At 38.1% G+C, this 20,093-nt stretch overlaps 1 protein-coding gene across 4 annotated transcripts in view; it reads right to left on the minus strand.

The window, feature by feature from the left end:
* LOC102512215 (sperm-associated acrosin inhibitor) overlaps positions 1-20,093 on the minus strand; it is a 269,442-nt gene that overhangs the window by 244,529 nt on the left and 4,820 nt on the right. For all 4 annotated transcript variants that reach the window (XR_004318792.1, XR_004318793.1, XR_004318794.1 and 1 more), the window contains exon 2: positions 19,022-19,119. The gene's annotated coding sequence lies outside the window, so the exon portion shown is untranslated. The remainder of the gene's footprint in view (positions 1-19,021; positions 19,120-20,093) is intronic.

Raw genomic sequence — 20,093 nt, forward strand, 5'->3', positions numbered from 1 at the left:
CTATAATTTCTGTAAAGGGCTAAATATAGCCCTTTGTACATAGTAAGAATTCTAGGATGTTTAGTATTATTATAAAATGTCATGTTTCTTTACTTACTCATCAGAGGATGAAGAACATGATCTAACCTTTTCATTTTGATTCACTGTGAAAATTATTAACATATTTTAGAGAATTCTTTTATGTGGTAATAAAAGCTTTCAACTAAGTGACACTCTTAATTCTCCTTGAGGTTATACCTTAAAAGTAAAAGAGAATAATAAATTAGCATAGAAGTTAAGAATATATACTTTGAAGTCACACACTTTGGTTCAAGTAATAGGTTCATCAAATACTAGCTCTATGGTCTTAGAAATTATACTTAATTTTTCTGTTTGCGTTTCCCTTTCTGAAAGAAATATTAATAGTATCTACCTCAAAGAATTGCAGCAATTAAAAGGTAAGCCACATTCTTCAGGGTTCTCAGAGGGTTGCTGCTCATGCTGAATACTTCCAGTGGCAGGAAACTCACTCCCTGTTAGTTTGCACAACACATCCCTCAGCAGTACTGACAGCTAGAAAGAGGTCATTTTTTTTTTTGTTTTATATGCTTAAATTTGCAAGTGGTTTAAGTGTTTTGCTAAACCTAAAACAATTTTGCTATTCTAGGAGCCACAAAGGAGGATTTGAAGAATAATTATATAAACTAGCCTAATAATTTCAAAGTGATCATTCTAAAGAACCCATTAGTACTGTTGAAAGAAACAGAACAAAATTACAATTGACCTTAAGACACACATATTCTTCATTTAAATTATTTCCAAAATGTATTACTTATGAAGGAAAAAAAGCATGAAGTATTTACTGGACAACTATTTAGGTTTCCTCATCCCCTGCCAAAATTAAAAAAATAATAATCCAGGATAAAAGAAAGTTTATAAATTCTTTTGATTCCCTTGAAAATAAAAATTAATAAAATCATGCCTTACAGGATATTAATTGAGTGTGGTAAACTTTGAAAGCTAATTTTCTTTACTGCATTACACTAGTCACTAAGATATTCTTGGGTTGTAGTCCTTCCCTTTAAAATTGTTGATAATAGGAGCAAGTTATTTAAGTCATAATAGTGAAGTCTGAGCTAAGCAAATGTTCAAACACTTAGTATCCATCATTTGTCTTTATTATCTCTCCATGAAGCAAGTAATAAATAAATTTGAATTTTTACAAGTGGGAAAAGAAAGTGGTTTACCTCTTGTGCTTAGAATGCATTATACGTTATTTCAAACCACCTCTTCTTTGAGAAGAGTTGAATTAAGGGACTGTTTACTATGATGTGGGCACAGTGAGGAGGTAACAGTGTAACAGGTAACCTGGAGCTAGTGACAGCAGTAGACCATTACCATCCCTATGCCTGCAGGGGAAACAGAAGGAGACCAGAAAGAGGGAGGCTTATGTAGAGAGGATGGCCTGACAGAACCTGACACATGGAGGGAAAAGTAGTTTGTGCGGACCCTACAGGGAGGGAGCTTCCCTCCTTGATCTTCTGCCTGCACTCCCCATTGGATGAATTAACCAGTAGCTCCAGGGCAAAGAGCCCTGTGATAGATTCCACAACGATTAGTGTCCGAGGGCACAGAGCAGGGTGAAGCAGGGAGTGAACTGAAGACACCCCATACAACCCCTGCAGCTGCTTGGATTTTTCCACTTACCCTGGAACCGGTTTTCAGTTAAAAGCCATTTGATTTGCATTTCTCTGATAATAAGCAATATTGAGTATTTTTGTATGTGCCTATATTAGCCATTTGTATGCCTTCACTGGAGAATTTCTTGTTTAGGTCTTCTGCCCATTTTTGGATTGGGTTATTTGTTTTTTTGTTATTAAGTTGTTTGTATATTCTGGAAATTAAGCTCATGTCAGTTGCATCATCTCACACCAGTTACAATGGCCATCATTAAAAAGTCCACAAAGAATAAATGCTGGAGAGGGTGTGGGGAAGGGGAACCCTCTTACACTTCGTGGGAATGTAGTTTGGTGCAGCCATTATGGAAAACAGTATGGAGAATCCTTAAAAAACTGAAAATAGAATTACCATGTGATCCAGCAATCCCACCCCTGAGCATATATCTGGAGGGAACTCTAATTCAAAAAGACACATGCACCCCAGTGTTCACAGCAGCACTATACACAACAGCCAAGACATGGAAGCAACCTAAATATCCATTGACAGATGACTGGATAAAGAAGTTGTGGTATATTTATACAATGGAATACTACTCAGCCATAAAAAAGAATAAACTAATGCCATCTGAGGGGGAGGTTATAGCTCAGTGGTAGAGTGCTTGCCTAGCATGCATGAGGTCCTGGGTTCAATCCCCAGCACTGCCATCAAAATAAAGAAATAAACTAATTACCTTCCCCACCACCAAAAAAAAAAAAAAAAAAAAAACAACAATAATGCCATCGTAGCAAAATGGATGGACCTGGAGATTGTCATTCTAAGTGAAGTAAGCCAGAAAGAGAAAGAAAAATACCATATGATATCATTCATATTTTGAATCTTACAAAAAAGACATAAATGAACTTATTTACAAAACAGAAAGACTCACAGACATAGAAAACAAACTTATGGTTATGTGGGGGGAAGGAGGGTGGGAAGCAATAAATTGAGAGTTTGAGATTTGCAGATACTAACTACTATGTTTAAAATAGATAAACAACAAGTTTATACTGAATAGCACAGCAAACTATATTCTATACCTTGTAGTAATATATAATGAAAAAGGATGAAAAGGAATATATATATGTGTATGTATATGTATGACTGAAACATGCTGTACACCAGAAATTGACATATTATAAACTGAATATACTTTCAATAAAAATAAATAAACTTTTTTAAAGCCATTTGGTTATAATATTAGAGTACTGGAATTCTGAATTTCTAGGACTTCACAGAACACCAAAGGCATCCAGATAATGAATGCAGAAATCCTCTTTATAACACCCCTTACAGCTTCTGCTTGGACACCTCTAGCCATGGAGAATTCATCAACGTGACATGGACACAACTGAAAGCTTCTAATGGTTGGAAAGTTCTTCCGTATGCTGAATCCCTATCTCTCCCTTTAGCTTCTAACCTTGGTTCTAGTTCTGCCTCACAGGGCCCACAGACCAAGTCTGTTTCTTCTTCTCACTGACTATCAAAGATTTCAAATGACTTTCATGGATCATACTCAGTCTTCTCTTTTACAAGTTAAACATTCTTGGAAAATATTCCCATCATCTGAGCATGCCCTGTAACAATACTTAACAGTCTGAGGGGACCAACTGAGCCAAAGATGGCTCAAGGACTGGTTGTGCCATGGGACCATGGACCAGACATTTCAGCTCTCTGAGTCAGAGTCCTCATCAACTGGCAACAATGGAAATAGAAGTAACTGCTTCATAGAGTTGAAATGAGGATCATGTCAGAATTAATGTGAGAGGGAACATGGTGTGGTGGAAAGGGCAAAGGCATTCACGTCAGAGAGTGCTGGTCTCAGATCTAGTCTCATTATGACAATAAGCCAGTCATTGTCATCTTGGGGTTAACACATGTTGTAAATGGGTTCTGAGCCCATGTGTAATATTTGGAGGCTCAGAGCAAAAACTAAAATTTAAGCCCATGTACTATTTGTCTATAATTTATTTAGCCGAACTATTTAAAATTTATAGCTAACTCACATTTAAATAAAATTGTATCCTCCTATCTTGGCAAATAATAGCTTCATTGCCACACTGAAATTTAAAATTCTCAGACTCCTTAGAGTTACTCACTGGAATATGGTGTCATGGCAGAAGGTGGCGCTGCCGAGTCACTGGTTCCTTTGCTGGCCTGCTCTTCCCACGCATAGCTCTGTTCTGCATCATGAAGATCCTTGTGCAAATGGGCCTGCACACCAAAGCCTGCATGTCCAAACTTCACCCACACCCCGGTAAACAGCATCCCCTTGACCACACCCTACACCCTTGGGTAGGGTGTGCACCTGAGCAGCATGGACTGCCTTGGAGATTGGAGCTGAGGAAGAAATTTACATAGGCCCTGCAAGGTGGATCAAGTCTGCTTTGGAAGGGAATTCAGGAGTTGATGGTTCCAAAGTATAGTCCAGAAAGAGATTACAAGTGTAGGCAAGGCATGTCTTTGACCTGTAAGCTCCTAGCGCTATGGGGAAAGGGAGGGCTGGAGAACCTTGGAGTCCAGGGCAAAGGACTCCCTTCTGCAAAGGTTTAAAGATGGTACCAGTGATACTTACTTTTCAAAAATATTACAAGGGTTAACAGACAAAATATGGAAGTGCCTAGGACATACGACAATGTTAACAATGTTAAATTATACAAATGTTGTAACTGTTGTTATTAGAATATGCTTGGAAAACTACTAGGTACTATAGGAACCCAGGTAGCATTTTGGTAATGCTGACTCCTTTGGATCTTACAAGCCCTTTTAATGAATTACTCCATCCAGAAGAATCTACATTTGTCATGGTTGTGAGTTTGAACAAGCTCTTCTGACCTTTAGTATCTTAAAATACAGACCAGCAGTACAGGTGGTATCCCTGAGGGGTATGAGGTCTTGTACCCCTATTTTTACTTTCTGGCTCTAAGCTTTCTTTTCCTAAATGAACTGTCTCCCTTCTCCCAGCACAGCAAAAGCTTCTAGCATGCTTTAACATCCAGAATCACTAAGAGATAATTTAACAATCAAGATGAATTCTCTTGCTTGAATATAATGCAAGTGCAGGAGGCTGGGCAGACACTGCTAGGCCATGGGTCTTGACTTCACCGCAGTGCCCTGGTCTCTTCAAGCCCACGAGAGAACAGCACTTGCCTCTTGTCCCTTCGCCTTTGCTTTGCATGGGTCTTCAGTGCCTCTCTTTTCAGTGCTGACCTACTCCTGCCCCAGGCAACAGCAGGCCCACGATTACCCTCTGCCCAGAGAATTCTCAGATACTGTCACCTCACAGTTGCCTGAAGACACTGCGAAAATGCACTTTTATGACTATCAAAAAACCATAGAAGCATAGAATACGGAGCCTGAAAAAGACCGAAGATCTTTTCCCTCAATTTTTTCATTCAGAGAGGAATCTTATTCCATATCTCTGAGAAATCGTCATTCAACTTTTGTTCCTGCCTGGATAACCTGAAGATGCAGAATTCAGGCCTCCATAAAGCAGCCTGTTTCACTGTTAAGCAACCTGAGTGTTTAGAATATTGTTTTAATACACACAGTCTTTTAACCAATTCTTAGCGGCCAGAGATGCAATGATGAGTAAGATGATCCTTGTCCTCAGTGAGCTCTTTATGACGGGCCAAAATGCTAAATAACGCAGTGGTTAGGTTGGTGAGCTCTGGAGCCAAATTTCCCAGGAAGAAGTTCTGGGAAAATCTCAGAACTGATGGTATTTTTAAAATAAGACTTCCTTCCTTCAGAGTTAGGCCTGATTTTCTCATGTCTTTGTTTTGGTAACAATCTGAAGTAAGCCCCACTGCACTTGGTCATAACACAACCCTCAGTACAGAATTACTGATTTTTCACGAACTTCAGGACCCTGCCTTGTTATGCAAGCCAGGTTTTATGGCAGAAATCACACATAACGGACTTGAGTTTCTATGCATGCCTCCTGATTATTTCTTTAATATGTTTTATACTAAATATGAGATAGTAGATGCTACGACTAGGCAAGTAGGAATGAGTATGGTAATAATAAAGAATAAAGAGACTGACCTAACGGAACAGAACAACTGCCTTCAAGAAGTAAGGGAGTAAAGGGCCCAGATTTTCTTTAGTAGAAAATTGTGGTCTCCTAATCCATTGGTTCTCAATTAAAGAGGTAAATCAGACATCACCATGTACTTAAGTGTGTGTGTTTGTGTTAGGTCTTTTATTTCTTGTGGTTTTTTTTTCGTTTGTTTTTGGTTAGGGGGGTTGTTTTGTTTTGTTTTGTTTTGAGGGGAGGAGGCAATTAGGCTTATCTGTTTATTTTTAAGGGAGGTACTGGGGATTGAACCCAGGACCCTGTGCATACTAAGCACTGTACTCTTTCACTGAGCTATACCCTCCCTCCCCCCATGTGTTATATGGCTTGAGTCACACTCTGTACCTACTGAATCAGAATCTTTGGGTCGAGGGGAGCAGGTGTTAAAGGCAGATACGTAAATTTTGAAATAGTTTCCCAGAATTACTCATGAAGTTCATCTTTTTCACATTTGTTTCTTCTAGCTAGTTAAAAAATGTGTGTATATATATATTTCTATGAAACTGAATAATAATTTGACAATCAAACAAAACAATGTTAAGGCATGCTATCATGCCATAGCTCCATAGCCTGTCAAGAATTAAACAGTTCCCCCTGTAAGTCTTCTTGGTCTTCAGAGACCTGGTGACTTCACCCTCAGTGTCACAGATTGTTCGCCAAGTGACTTCATAATGGGGTCTGAGGTTCTCATAATGGAACCACAGCCCTCGGAGCAAGAGAACTGAGCCTTAGAAGTTGCTATCAAACTTTTAACTGAAAGAACTCCTGTGGCTGAATCACACTGTTCCCTAGGGAAAAGATGAAAACTTTCTTTGTGGCTGTCCTGGCTTTTGGCTATTTCACACGTAAGGATTTATCAAAGAATCTCAGGACGGGGTAAACAATTAATCTAAGGGAAGTAACAAGCCGACAGTAACTAGTTTTTAGATGTAGAGATTTGTGAAACTTTGAAGTTTCTCTCAGAGATACAGAATTCAAGGCCTCAACTAAAATGAGTATCAGTGGTTCAATTCATTTTCTAACATCCCAAGAATTCTGCCAAAGACAGGTTTAGACTCAAGACATTTTAAGAGATGATCCATAAAGGGTGTAACTAACATTTGACAAATAATTGGTTTCTGAGTTGGTAATCAATAACCTCTCTCCTGCTTCCTCCTAGTCCTTGTCCACCAGACATTGCCACACACTTGTATTTTGTGTGTGAATGTACACAAATGCCTCGTACACAAAGAAGTGTCAGTTTTGGACATGGCTTACCATTACAGTACAACCCGATGCTACCAAAACAAAGCTCAAGAGAGGGCTCATCTCTTCCTAATTAACTCCAGCAAAATGCCACCAACAAGGGAGTCTATGATGGCAAACTGAATCTGCTGGCAGGATGGTGCAGGCTGAAGGGGAGGCAAGAAGCCTCAGCTGCAGCAGCTGAAAGAAGTCAAGGCTATGAAATGGGTATAAGGTACGAAGGTAACAGGGATCGTTAATAGTCTGGGTAAGCACTTGTTGACACAGAGGCCCGAACAAAGGAAGAGGCTTCCTTAGAAGCAGAGAGAGTTTGGAAAAAGAGTATTTCAAGACAGAAAATAATAATTTTAAAAAATGAAGGCAGGTATCTAAGAGTTCTGTTAGCAGATGACTAGGACAACTATCAAAAACTAGACTTTTCTCTAAAATGAGTCCACACAATGTGTGAGATGCCCAGTAGTGGATGATATGCTGAGTCCCAAAGGATGAAACTTGGGTTTAAATCTCTCCGGCCTAAGGTCAGAATTAAAGCAGGAATGGGCTAAGGTTCAATTCTCAGGTGGCACATTAAGTGTCTCAGGCAAGAGGAGAAGGGGGAAACAGTGGGAATCAGGCATGGCCAGATAAAGCTTGCATGGAGCCACGAGTTTTTCCATGATTTTCATGGTAATTAATTTACATGGGATTACTTAATGGGTGAATTAGTTGTTCACGTCTCAACACTACATTTTTTTGGATCCTTTTTTCTAGATATTTTTTTTGCAAACAATCCTGGTAACATTGACTATGAGGTAAGTTTGCTACTTCCTGCCTAAGAATGATTTTTCCAATCTTAACCATATAGCATTTCTTTTAGGTTGACCCATATTAAACCGCATGTAACTGCTAATATTTGACCATTTTGATCTATAGAAATGGCAATTTATATGGTTCTGAGGAAAACCAGGACACACCCCTCTCTCTTACTGCTCTTTCTCCTCCTTATCTATTACCAGCAACTAAAGCTAAGTTTTGTTTTTTAATACTTTTTCCTCCAAGTTCACTGCTGATGTTTCCATTCAAGCCCTTCTCAATTCTTGCCCATATTATTACAAGAGCCATCTCCTTGCACTTAGTCTAATCCAGAGGTTGGCAAACTATGGCCACTTGTTTTTGAAAACAGAGTTTTATTGCGACACAGGCACAATCATTTGTTTACACAGTGTCTCTGGCTGCTTTCAGGCTGCAGTAACAGAACTGAGCAACAGAGAACCTATGGCTTTTAATAGGAAAATATTCACTACCTGGCTCTTAATGGGCAAAGTTTGTCAATCCCAGCACTAATCTTCTCCACAATCAGAAGAATGGGCTTTCTTAAAATGCAAATCTGATTGAGAAGGCTCCCTTCTGAAAGCACTGACTTTTAGTATCCTTAGGATAAATTTTTTGCATATCCTCCTTGATCCAGCCTCTTTCTCTCTAAAAGGAGAACTCTCCTTCTCTTACTTTAGGTTTTAGCTAACTATTTTGGGTTTCCTGCTAGTCCAGTTTGTTTCCGTATTAGAATTCCCCCTAATTAAACTATCCTTCTTTCCATACTTATATCCAATTTCAGAAGTCATTTCTTCCTTTAGGAACCCACTAAAGAATCAATTCTTTGGTAAAGCCTTCTGAGCAAACTATGTGGGCTTAATCATTAAAATATTTAGGAGATAAGAGACATAAACAGTATTTCCCAAGAGTGACTTGAATACCTTCTAATAGTATTAGTGATGATTTTAGTGAATATGCCCATGGATATCTTTTATTGCAACAATTATAGCTTTTTAAATGTGTGTTAGGAAAAATATAATTACAACTTCAAATTCAAGACATCATGGATATTCATGCTTAGAATGAATCTAATGTGAGTAGTCAAGTTTAAAAAGGGACCCAATTCGAGAAAAATGGTTTTAAAGAAAAAAGACACATGACTTTGGAAGGAATCATGAACCAAGTGACTGAAGTGTGGGAACACTCCTGTAAGTAATGGGAGCCACTGAAGTTTTGTAGACAGGGCAATGGCCTGATAACCTGGATACACACGCAAACTGTGATCTCAACCTATAAAGCAGGGAATTGTGGCAGCACGTTCCTAATCTGCTCATTACACAATTTTCATGAACTTCCCAAGTCTCTTTTTTGCCTGCAGACAAATTATTCTATCACTCAAGTTCCTCTAAGACCAGCCAGAATTCTCCAACTCTCGTAGTAGTGAAGGAATCAAAATAAAATGGAGAGATAGTGGTAAAATCCAAACCTGGTAGCTTCTTCCCTCACTATTTCAGCTCCCTTATATTCAAGAGACTGAACTGTGGCCAATACCAGAGCAGGACCACACAGGGTGTCCTGATCCAGGCACAAGAGTTAAAGGGTGGGTTTTGATGAAACTAAAATGATTCCAAAGGCCCCTGGACAGTGGTTGTAGTCATTTTTACCATTTCCCAGAATAATCTCCCCTTCTAACAAGTCACAGGTATCTATTACACAGCCAAGAATCAGGGCTGTATTGCCTCAGCTGTCTTTCAGAGTGGAAATCCCAAAGACTCTGCTAAATTTAAGATAAAGACATTTTCAGGTTCAAAGTTTAAAAAAAGACTTATTTTTATCATTATCTCATCTCTGTACAAAATAAAACACCCAAGTACTTATATTAGAAGCCATTAAGAAAGTCTGACCTATGAATTTTGTTTTAGGAACTTTCATGCAGTTATTATCAAAAGAAGTCTGTACAGCGGAAACGCGTATGCTCCATAAGAGTCAGCCTATTATGTGCCTCTAATGATGTTACCTATCCTAACTTCTGCGTGTACTGCTTTGCTAACATGTAAGTGAAAATATCAAAACCAAAACAGAATCCTCTTTTGAGAACTTAATGTGTAGCTGACTGATAACACTCCTACATATTTGGGGAAATGTGTGAACTCCTTAAGATGTGATTCTCTAAACTAAAAACAATGTCATTGGAGTTTCAGTTCTACTGGCTGAACCCAAGGGGTATGGGGGTAACACGGACTAAACAACTGAGATTCTGAGTCCCACCTCCAACTCCAGCAGAGAAGCCTCCCTTTGCCTGTGCTGAACATGAGGTTTCAATATGAGATTTTACATAAAAAGGTTTTGTTCCTAAAATGTTTGAAAATCATAACTGTAAGGAAAATCATCCTTTTCAAGACAACAATTAAAAGCAACAAATCACAGCATTCAGCCTGAAGACTTGGGTCGAGTCCTGTCTCTGCGGTTAAGTGATATTGGCAAATCTAGTAACTCCTCCAAACCTTTACAAATCTGAGGTTATAGTTACTGCTTCACTTGCTAAATATGCTCTGACCACACTGATTCCTCTTTCCAGATATTTTCAAATGTACAGAGCTCTTTCCTGCTTCAGAACCTTTGGGCAAACTGTCCTATCCTGTAAGAATGTTTTCCCCATGATTTTCATAGGCTGGGTCTTTTTCATTATCTAGTTTTCAGCGTGAATATTGCTTCCTTACAGATGCGTTCGCTGACTATCCTACCTAGATTTACCTCTGATATTTTCCAAGTTAATATGCTTCTGTTTCCCCTCATAATTCTTATCATAACTCAAAATATGTTATTTTCTGTGTCTTTATTTTTGACCTTTCACTAAACATAAGCTCCATGAAGTCAGAAGGCAAGATTTTGGTTTATTTCGAACACTTAACAGTGTCTGGCACAACTTAAGTACCATTAAGCACTTACTGAAGGAATGAATAAATGATTGTATGAGTGAGTTCTAGGGAGAATGGGTGTGGTAATGGGCATTAAAAAGCATTTCTAAACTTAACTCTTTCTTTATAGGTAATTTTTTAAAAAACATTTATCACTTCTTGTACTGGCTCAGTCTGTCAGAATTGGGTGTGTGGTTCAGAGTGGAAACTGATCCTATAGACTCTGAATTGGAATTTCAGCTCTTCTATTAAGACTATATGACCTAGGACAGGTAACTTAACCTCAGTAATTACCTGGAGGTTGGCTGTGAGAAGTGAAAAAGATAATGCATAAAGGAGGTCCAGCATAATGTCAGTCACACAGCAGGCCATCAGTATCCTTGCTATGTTGCTTCCAACTAGAAGATCGACCAACCTGGTTTGCCTGAGACTGAGCATTTTCCTGGGATGAGAAACTTAGAGTGCTAAGGTGGGACAGTCTCAAACTGAAATAGTAGGTCACCTTACCACAAATGTGCTTTCAGACCAGCCCCTAGTTCTCCTTCCATATTTTACCAACTCTTTCCTTCACTCAGACCACATAACCTATACCATAGTCATCCTCAAAGAGTACAATGGTATTTTCCAGACATTCTCAAAATCTCATCTCGTAGGCCTCCAAGGTGGTGGTCCTAATTCCATGGCACACACTGAGGTTCTTTAGAGGGAAGAGAAACTGTACAGATGATTGCTACTCCTTCTCCCAAATTTATTACTAGCTCTCTCTTACTATCCTTCCTTCAGACTTTCTTAGGATCCCAAGGTTTCAAGGAAATGAAAAATAACTTCTCAGTGCTAAGAATTTATCCTTAGGCTTTTAGCTTAAAAGCAGGGTAAATAATAAATTTACTCTTTTAAAATAATCAATCCAGCAGTCTTTAGTACATTCAGAGTTGTGAAACCATCACCACTATCTAACTTCAGAATAATTTCCATCAAAAATAAACCTGTATCCATTCTACCATCCCCCCCAGTACCTGGCAATCACTAGTTTATATTATCTTTATCGATCTGTCTCTTCTAGACAATCAATATAAATGGAATCATACAATATGTGACTTTCTGTTTCTGGCTTCTTTCCTTGATCATAAGATTATCAAGGTTCATCCATATTGTAGAATGTATCAGTTCTTCATGCCTTTTTATGGCTAATATTCTATTGTATGGCTATACCGCTTTTTTTAATCCATCTGTCCATTAGCAGACATTGGGTAGTTTACACTTTTTGGCTATTAGAAATAACATTTCTGTGAACATTCATGTACAATGTTTTGTGTGGACATATCTTTTCATTTCTCTTGGGTATACATTTCTAGGAGTGGGATCTCTGAGTCATATAGTAACTTTATGTCTGAACATTTTAAGGGATTGTCAAACTGTTTTCCAAAGCAGCTGCAACAATTTACAATCCCATCAGCAACGTGTGAGGGTTCCAATTTTCCCACAGCCTTACCAGAAATGAGTTAGTGTCCATCTTTTTTTATATATATATAATAACCATCCTAATGGGTGTGAGGTGGTATCTCATGGTTATAATTTCAATTTCCCTAGTGAGGAATTATGTTTGATATCTTTTCATGGACTGATTATCCATTTGTGTATCTTCTTTGGAAAAATCTCTATTCAAAGTCTTTGCTCACTTTTTAATCAGATTATTTACCTTTTTATTGTTCAGTTATAGTGTTCTTTATATATTTTGGATACAATTTATTGTATTTAATCGGTTATTGATTTGCACATATTTTTCCCATTTTGGGGGCTGTCTTTTCACTTTATTAATGGTGTCCTATGAAGCACAGAAGATTTTAATTTTGATGAAGTCCAGTTTATTTATTGTTGCTTATGCTTTTGTTGTCATATCTAAGAAACCACTGATGAACTCAGGGTTGTGAAGGTTTACTCCTGAGTTTTCTTCCAAGAGTTTTACAATTTTTAGCTCTTATACTTATGTCTTTGATACATTTTGAGTTAATTTCTGTATATCGTACAAGGTTGGGGAACTTCAACAAAAGTCCAACTTCACTTTTTGTACATGGTCATCCAGTTGTCTTGGCACCATTTGTTGAAAACTGTTCTCCACTGTATTGTTGAAAATCAATTGACCATAAATATAAGTAAGGGTTTATTTAAGTTTTATGCTATTGGTCTATATTTCCATCCTTATGCCAGTATCACAGTCTTGATTACTGTAGTTTTGCAGCAAGTTTTGCAATTAGGAAGGGTACATTCTTCTACTTTGCTGTTTTTCAAATTGTTTTGACTATTCTGGGTCCTTCAGCAAGTTTTAAAGGTGTTATCAAAGGATAATATATAGATCTCTTTAGCATAATAGTTCTAAAGAGCAACATGCAACAGGAAATAAGTGTTATAATAGATGACTTCAATAATTTATAGAATATCTGTAATGAATACTTCCTGGGAAGCAGTTTGGGCAAGCAGTTGTGTCACTGTTTATGGTAATGCTACAAATATAAATGCTCCAACACCCTCTGAATTTACTGGCTAGAAGTTTAGTATTTTCCAAAGTTTTCATCCCCAGGTAGTTCTTAGCATCTCAAAAGACAATGGTAGGACTGAAGGGAAGTACAGTTTCCTCAAATAAAACCTGCTCCTTTTCCCAGGGCGGTACTGCTATTTAAACTTCCTTGTCCATGCCTCTCCCTGATGTTTAGTACACCTATGTTCTACTGCCAACTTTCTTCTTGTCCCAGGCCACTTGCGAAATCCATTCTGCTTCTTATGCCTAGCAATTTCACAGAGATTTCATACCTAAGAATGAGCTGAGTCACCAACTTTCACATGTATCTTCTTTAGCCTACAGTTGCTTTCTTTTCAGGTTATCAAGACATTGTAAATGTGGGGCCAGAGCTTGCACAAGATAAGATTAAGGGCCAAGCACACATCTACATTTGTACACTAACTGCACATGTGCCTCCCTGCATCCTTCAGGCTCCAGTTCAGGTTCTACCTGGTACTTTGTTTCTGCATTCTGGGGCAGCCAGAAGGTTTATCTGCTTGAGAACATCAAAAACCTCTGGCTGGACATTTTGCTTAAAGGCTCATCCTTTTTAAATCATACACGATTAAAAAAAAAGTCCCACTGGACCTTACATATTAAGTTTTCTACAAATAATCATGACACAATGTTAAATTTAAAAAAAAAGGGGGGGAATGTAAGGATATAAAATGATGTGTACACAGTATGATCAAATTTTTGAAAATGTATGTATTACATATATACCAAAATATAAAATATTAGAAAGAATACATGGTGGGACTCTTAAAAACTTCTAAATATGCCTGATTTTTATTAGTTTTTTTTTTTAATTTAAGTACAGTCAATTACAATGTGTCAATCTCTGGTTTTAATTTAATGCTTATTATATGCCAGGCACTGTGCTTGGTGCTACTTAGGAATTCTCTCATTCAATATTCAAAACACTTCTATTAAGTAGGTATTGGTACTGACTCCCATTTTATAGATGATGAAATTGAGGTTTGGAGAATGTAGGGACTCATTCAAGATATCATGGGTTATTACTAGAGTTACAGTAATCAAAACAGCATGCTATTGGCACAAAAACAGACATATGGATCAATGGAACAGAAAAGAGCACCCAGAAATAAACTCACAAACATTTGGTCAATTAATCTTTGACAAAGAAGGCAAGAATATACAGTGGAGTAAAGAATGTCTCTTCAGCAAATGGTGTTGGGAAAACTGGACAGCTGCATATAAATCAGTGAAGTTAGAATACTCCCTCACACCATACACAAAAACTCAAAATGGCTTACAGACTCAAATATAAGACAAGACACAATAAACCTCTCAGAAGAAAACATAGGCAAAACATTCTCTGATATAAATCTCAGTAATGTTCTCCTAGGGCAGTCTACCCAGGCAATACAAATAAAAGCAACAATAAACAAATCAGACCTAATTAAACTTATAAGCTTTTGCAAGCAAAGGAAACCATAAGTAAAACAAAAAGAGAACCTACAGAATGGGAGAAAATATTTGCAAAAGATGAGACTGAGAAGGGCTTAATTTCCAGAATATATTAACACCTCATACAACTTAATAATAAGAAAAACAAACAATGCAATCCAAAAATAGGCAGAAGACCTAAACAAGCAATTCTCCAGCGAAGACATACAAATGGCCAATAGACACATGAAAAAATGCTCAATATCGCTAATTATCAGAGAAATGCAAATCACAACTACAATGGGGTATCACCTCACACCAGTCAGAATGGCCATCATTCAGAAGTCCACAAGGGATAAATGCTGGAGAGGCTATGGAGAGCAGGGAATCCTCCTACATTGCTGGTGGGAATGTAGTTTGGTATAGCCATTATGGAAAACAGTATGGAGATCCTCAAAAGACTGAAAATAGACTTACCACATGATCCAGCAATCCTACTCCTGGGCATATATTCAAAGAGAACCTTAATTCAAAAAGATACATGCACCCCAATGTTCACAGCAGCATTATTTATAATAGCCAAGACATGGAAACAACCTAAATGTCCATTGACAGATGGCTGTATAAAGAAGTTGTGGTATATTTATATAATGGAATACTACTCAGCCATAAAAAAGAATAAAATAATGCTATTTGCAGCAACATGGATGGACCTGGAGAGTGTCATTCTAAGTGAAGTCAGCTAGAAAGAGAGAAAAATACGACATGATATCACTTGTATGTGGAATCTTAAAAAAAAAAAAAAAAGACAAATTTATTTACAAAACAGAAACAGACTCACAGACATAGAAAACAAACTTATGGTTATCAAGGGAGAAGAGGGTGGGAAGGGACAAATTGGGAGTCTGAGATTTTTCAAATACTAAGTACCATATATAAAATAGATAAACAAGTGCATACTGTATAGCACAGGGAACTATATGCAATCTCTTTTAGTAACTTATAGTTTAAAAGAATATGAAAATGAATATATGCATGTTCATGAATGACTGAAGCATTATGCTGTACATCAGAAACTGACACATTGTAAACTGACTATATGTCAATAAAAACATATACATACACATACACACACACACACACACACACGAGATATCATGGCTTATGAGGGGAGAAACCAAAAAACAAGTCCAGGAATCTGACATCCAGAGCCCTCAAGCTTAATTTTGCATTATCTTGATTAGAATCTTATATTTGACCAGAGTCTTCGAATTTTTCAAAACAATCTTTCATGTTTACCCTTTTGTTTCACGAATGTTTAATAAACACCTAGTAATTTCCAAACACTGTGCTAGGTGCAGGAAAACAGGGAAAAAATAAGATACTATTACTCTCAGGCTATTACTTTAGATAACACAGGTATATAATTAAAAGCCTGCTATAGCTTTTAGCAAGTATTTTCCTAAACAGGGCACCTATGAAATCCATACCAATATGGAATTGTAGGCAAGGATGAGAATATTCCGTTTTTATACATAACAAGAAAGGACTCCAAAGAATTGTTCTGCCCAAGTCAAATAGGAAGTACAGTTACAGAAGATGAACAATGTTTTTATTATTTCACAGTAGCTCCTATGTGGCAATTGTTAATTTTTTTTAATGGACCACTTCTTCATGAAAAATGCAACTGCAAAAGTCCACTGACTATAATTTATCACGAAATGTAGTAATTGGCTTGCTGCTGTTATTATATTTCTGCTGAATAAGATAAATATTTTCACTTACGTTTTCCAGTTATCTTTATCCTGTTCTTGACCATTATGCTCTTTGTCCCCCACATTAAGAATTCTTCCTGTTTGAAGTTCATAGAGCACTTTTACAGTGACTCTCAAAGAGCTGAACTCAGTAGGCACACATTAATTATGGTTGTTTTACAAGTAAGATAATTCTGGAGAAAAGTAAAAAGATTTTCCCAGGGTTTCCTCAGGGTCCCTCCCCTACTTCTTAACATACAAGTTTACACCTTTGCTAAAAGCTCTAATAATTTTTCACCGTGATTACAAGGTTAGAAGGGTCTCCAGAGTGAAGGAAGTAGTGAGGAGAGAGGCAAATCTTTGTATGGGATATTTGTAAGTCAGGAGTTTACAAATCAAGAACTGTATTCACTTAAAATCCCTGTAATAGTACAACTAAGTAGGAGGAAGAAAGGTTGTATTTAATACAGATAGTCACTAAATATTTGTATTAATTTCCCTTAGAGCTTTGAACCTCACTCTAGAAGTTCAACACAGTGGAAAATGCAGAAAGACCAAAACACCTGAAACATGAAGTGATTTTCCTTCGTTCATCATGAGTGAACCTATTTGAATTGTGCACCATCCTTCCTTCAAAAAGATGAATTCATTATATTTCCTTATTTTTAAAAAAATCACTAAATCTTATCCTATGGAAATCCCCTCTTTAACTGAAGATACAGTTAATGAGATGCGCCTTAATTGTGTTTGTTTCTAAAAATATACGGCTGAATAGGAAGTGACCTTTGACTTTGAGCAACTCACAGTTTAACAGGTTATTTGGACAATTCATTTATGCAGTCCTCATGAAACTAAGAGATTTGGCTAGATTCTGGGTCCTCAATGGTAATGAAAATACGTCTGTGTCCTTGTGCAGTTTGCAGTCAAGCAAGGGAGCAAGAAAACAAATGATTATTAAAAACATGATAAAATGTGAGAAAGAGAAAAACAACCCATGACATCCAGGAGCTGACTTTGGCATTGCTATAGTTTGGCCTCCTACTCACAGCGAGGACTTGGTGTTCTAGTCAACATAAACAATTTCACAGAACATTAACAGCAGACAAAGCTGCTCTGTAACCATGACAAATCAAGACAAAGACAATATTACTCCATAATTATGGATTAATTTGGCAAAACACAAACATACATTCCTCCATCTAGGCTAGTATGAGTGACTGCTGCTTCCTTACCAATTACAGCCTTAGCCTGTGCCTATCTTCCCTCCTTCTAAAGAAGACTTTTTAAGATACCACATCATAGAATTACCCTCACTTCCTGAGGGCAACCAATCCAAAGCAAAGTCTTTCAAAAAGTTTCCCCCAATTAACCCAATAATCTCAAATCCTACAATAATTCCTTCCTACTAATCTCTTACTGAGATACCCTATGGCTTCCATGTGCGTTCTCCCTCACAGTGATGAATAATAAACCCAACTTGTTCAACTGAAGTATTCCTACTGGTCTTTGACAAATGCAAAACTTGAAAGTGGCAACATCATGCCTGTTCAAACTCTCTTTTCTCACTTCTCTCTGTAGGGGCATTGACAGGGGTAGGAAGACTATGAAAATAAGTGATACTTGAACCCTTAAATGAAAGGGAGGGAATATTCTATTCATTTACTTATTCACTCATTAACTCATATGCTACCTTGCTCCAAAAATAATTTTAGGTGGCTGATATTATTCAGTGGATTCAGAGGTACAGAGTCACAGTAGAGGGCAGCTCCCTGAGAACTGTCATAAAAAGACAACACTATGACCTAAGGAAACACCTAAAGACCATGGAACCCTAACATGGGATGAGGGTACCCCAAACGACACTGATGTTTAACAGGATACCCCTCCCCCAACAGCTGAGGCTCCCTCTTCCCTCTCCTCAACCAGGGATGACATATTAATCACCCGCTGTCAGGTTCTACCTGCCTCCTATCTCTAATAAGCATCTTCTTCCCTTTACTAAAGACTCTTCAGTCCCATCCTCATCCTCAGTTCCTATCCCTTGCTGGTGGCAAGTCTGTTCTCAGGTTCTAAAAGAAAAAAATCCTCATTTTTTTTTCCTGTTAGTCTTACAGAATTTAAGAAGCTCCAGTTCAATCTTCAGGCAAATGCAAGTCAAGTCACTCATAGTCAAACCTAATGATTTTCAAGTAGAGCAGTACTGTTCTCACATGAGGCAGTTATAATACATGGGGATTTGACTTTTGCGTGTCAGTGAGTGGAGTGGCACTGCCAGCATTCAGTGGATGAAAGCTCTGCAATGCAACAGACAGTCCCATACAGTCAAGAGCCGACCCACTCAAAATGCCAACAGTAACTCCCACCGAGAAACACCTCACCCACAGATGGAAACTATCACACCCAGTCCTCCTGCTTCTCCCCATGCCCACACCTGACATCAGTGATCAACGGTAGTATACTCTACAGAGCTGGATTTGGCCTCAAAAAGCTTTATCAACATAGTAATCCAAGCATACCCTGCCCGTCAGATTTGGCATGGAAGACAAAACCTATTTGTCATTCCTGCCCTTACCTTTTTCTTTTTAACACTAAGGAAGCTTCTTTCTTCTTGAGATGAAGTCTTCCCCTGGCACCTGAGCCTTGTTCCACTTCCTTGCCTTGGTCATCTGACTGTAACAGAGAAGAAAAAACCTGAGATAAACATGACAGCCCATTCTCAAGGCTCCCAGGCTTGACCTTTAATAAAGATGCAACACTTTCCATACAGAGATAAAAAGTTACAAAACAGAGAAGAACATCTGTCTTGTTGGAGGAACAGCTGCAAGCACAAAGTATTCTGGTACCAAAAAGTTTGCAACAACCAGCCACACTTCCTTCCCTTTTAGCATAAAAGCCTGAATTCTAACTCCAGTAAGATGGTTCTTGGGGACACTAGTTCACTATCTTCTTGGTTTGCTTGCTTTCCAAATAAAGTAGCTATTCCGTGCCCCAGCACCTTGTCTCTTGACTTACTGGTCGGTCATACAGCAAGCAGTACGAGCTTGGACTCAGCAACATGAGTAATCTCCCAGTTCTTCTGAGACAAGGGCCCTGTGGGGAACGTGAGCTCTGTGGCTGGGACCCTGACCCATCCCAACAGGTCTCTCACAGTAAATGCCTGCCTGCCAGCATTACCTCTCTGAACACTTGCTCCTGGTGCAGGGAGTGAGCTGCACCCTCCAGTGGGGAAACCACATATAGTATATTAAACTTCTTTGGAAGAATAATACCCAAAAGAAAATCCAACTCAGTGACTAAAGTGGAAAAAAAAAAAAAAAAAAAGAGTGGGGAGGAGGGGTAGGAGGAAGTTGGGAGGCAGGGAAGATTTCCATGGCTCCTGTACCTGAAAAGTCCAGAGGAATCTCTGACTTCAGGCATGCCTAGATCCAGTCTCAAAAAATGCTGCCAGAATTTTTTTCTGTCCATTTTTGGGGATCTATCCATGCTTTCCTTGATGTTGTTTTCATTCTCAGGCTTTTGGCCACCCCATCCCACCCCCAACCCAGTGGTAGACCCTCAGTTCTAGAAGTTAAAATTTCAACAGAAGAAAGTTTTCCTTTCCTAAAATTTCTAATAATGAGATCTGAAGCTTATTAGGCTCGTTG

The sequence above is a fragment of the Camelus ferus genome, chromosome 3 (assembly GCF_009834535.1).
Source record: "Camelus ferus isolate YT-003-E chromosome 3, BCGSAC_Cfer_1.0, whole genome shotgun sequence".
Lineage (NCBI taxonomy): Eukaryota > Metazoa > Chordata > Mammalia > Artiodactyla > Camelidae > Camelus > Camelus ferus.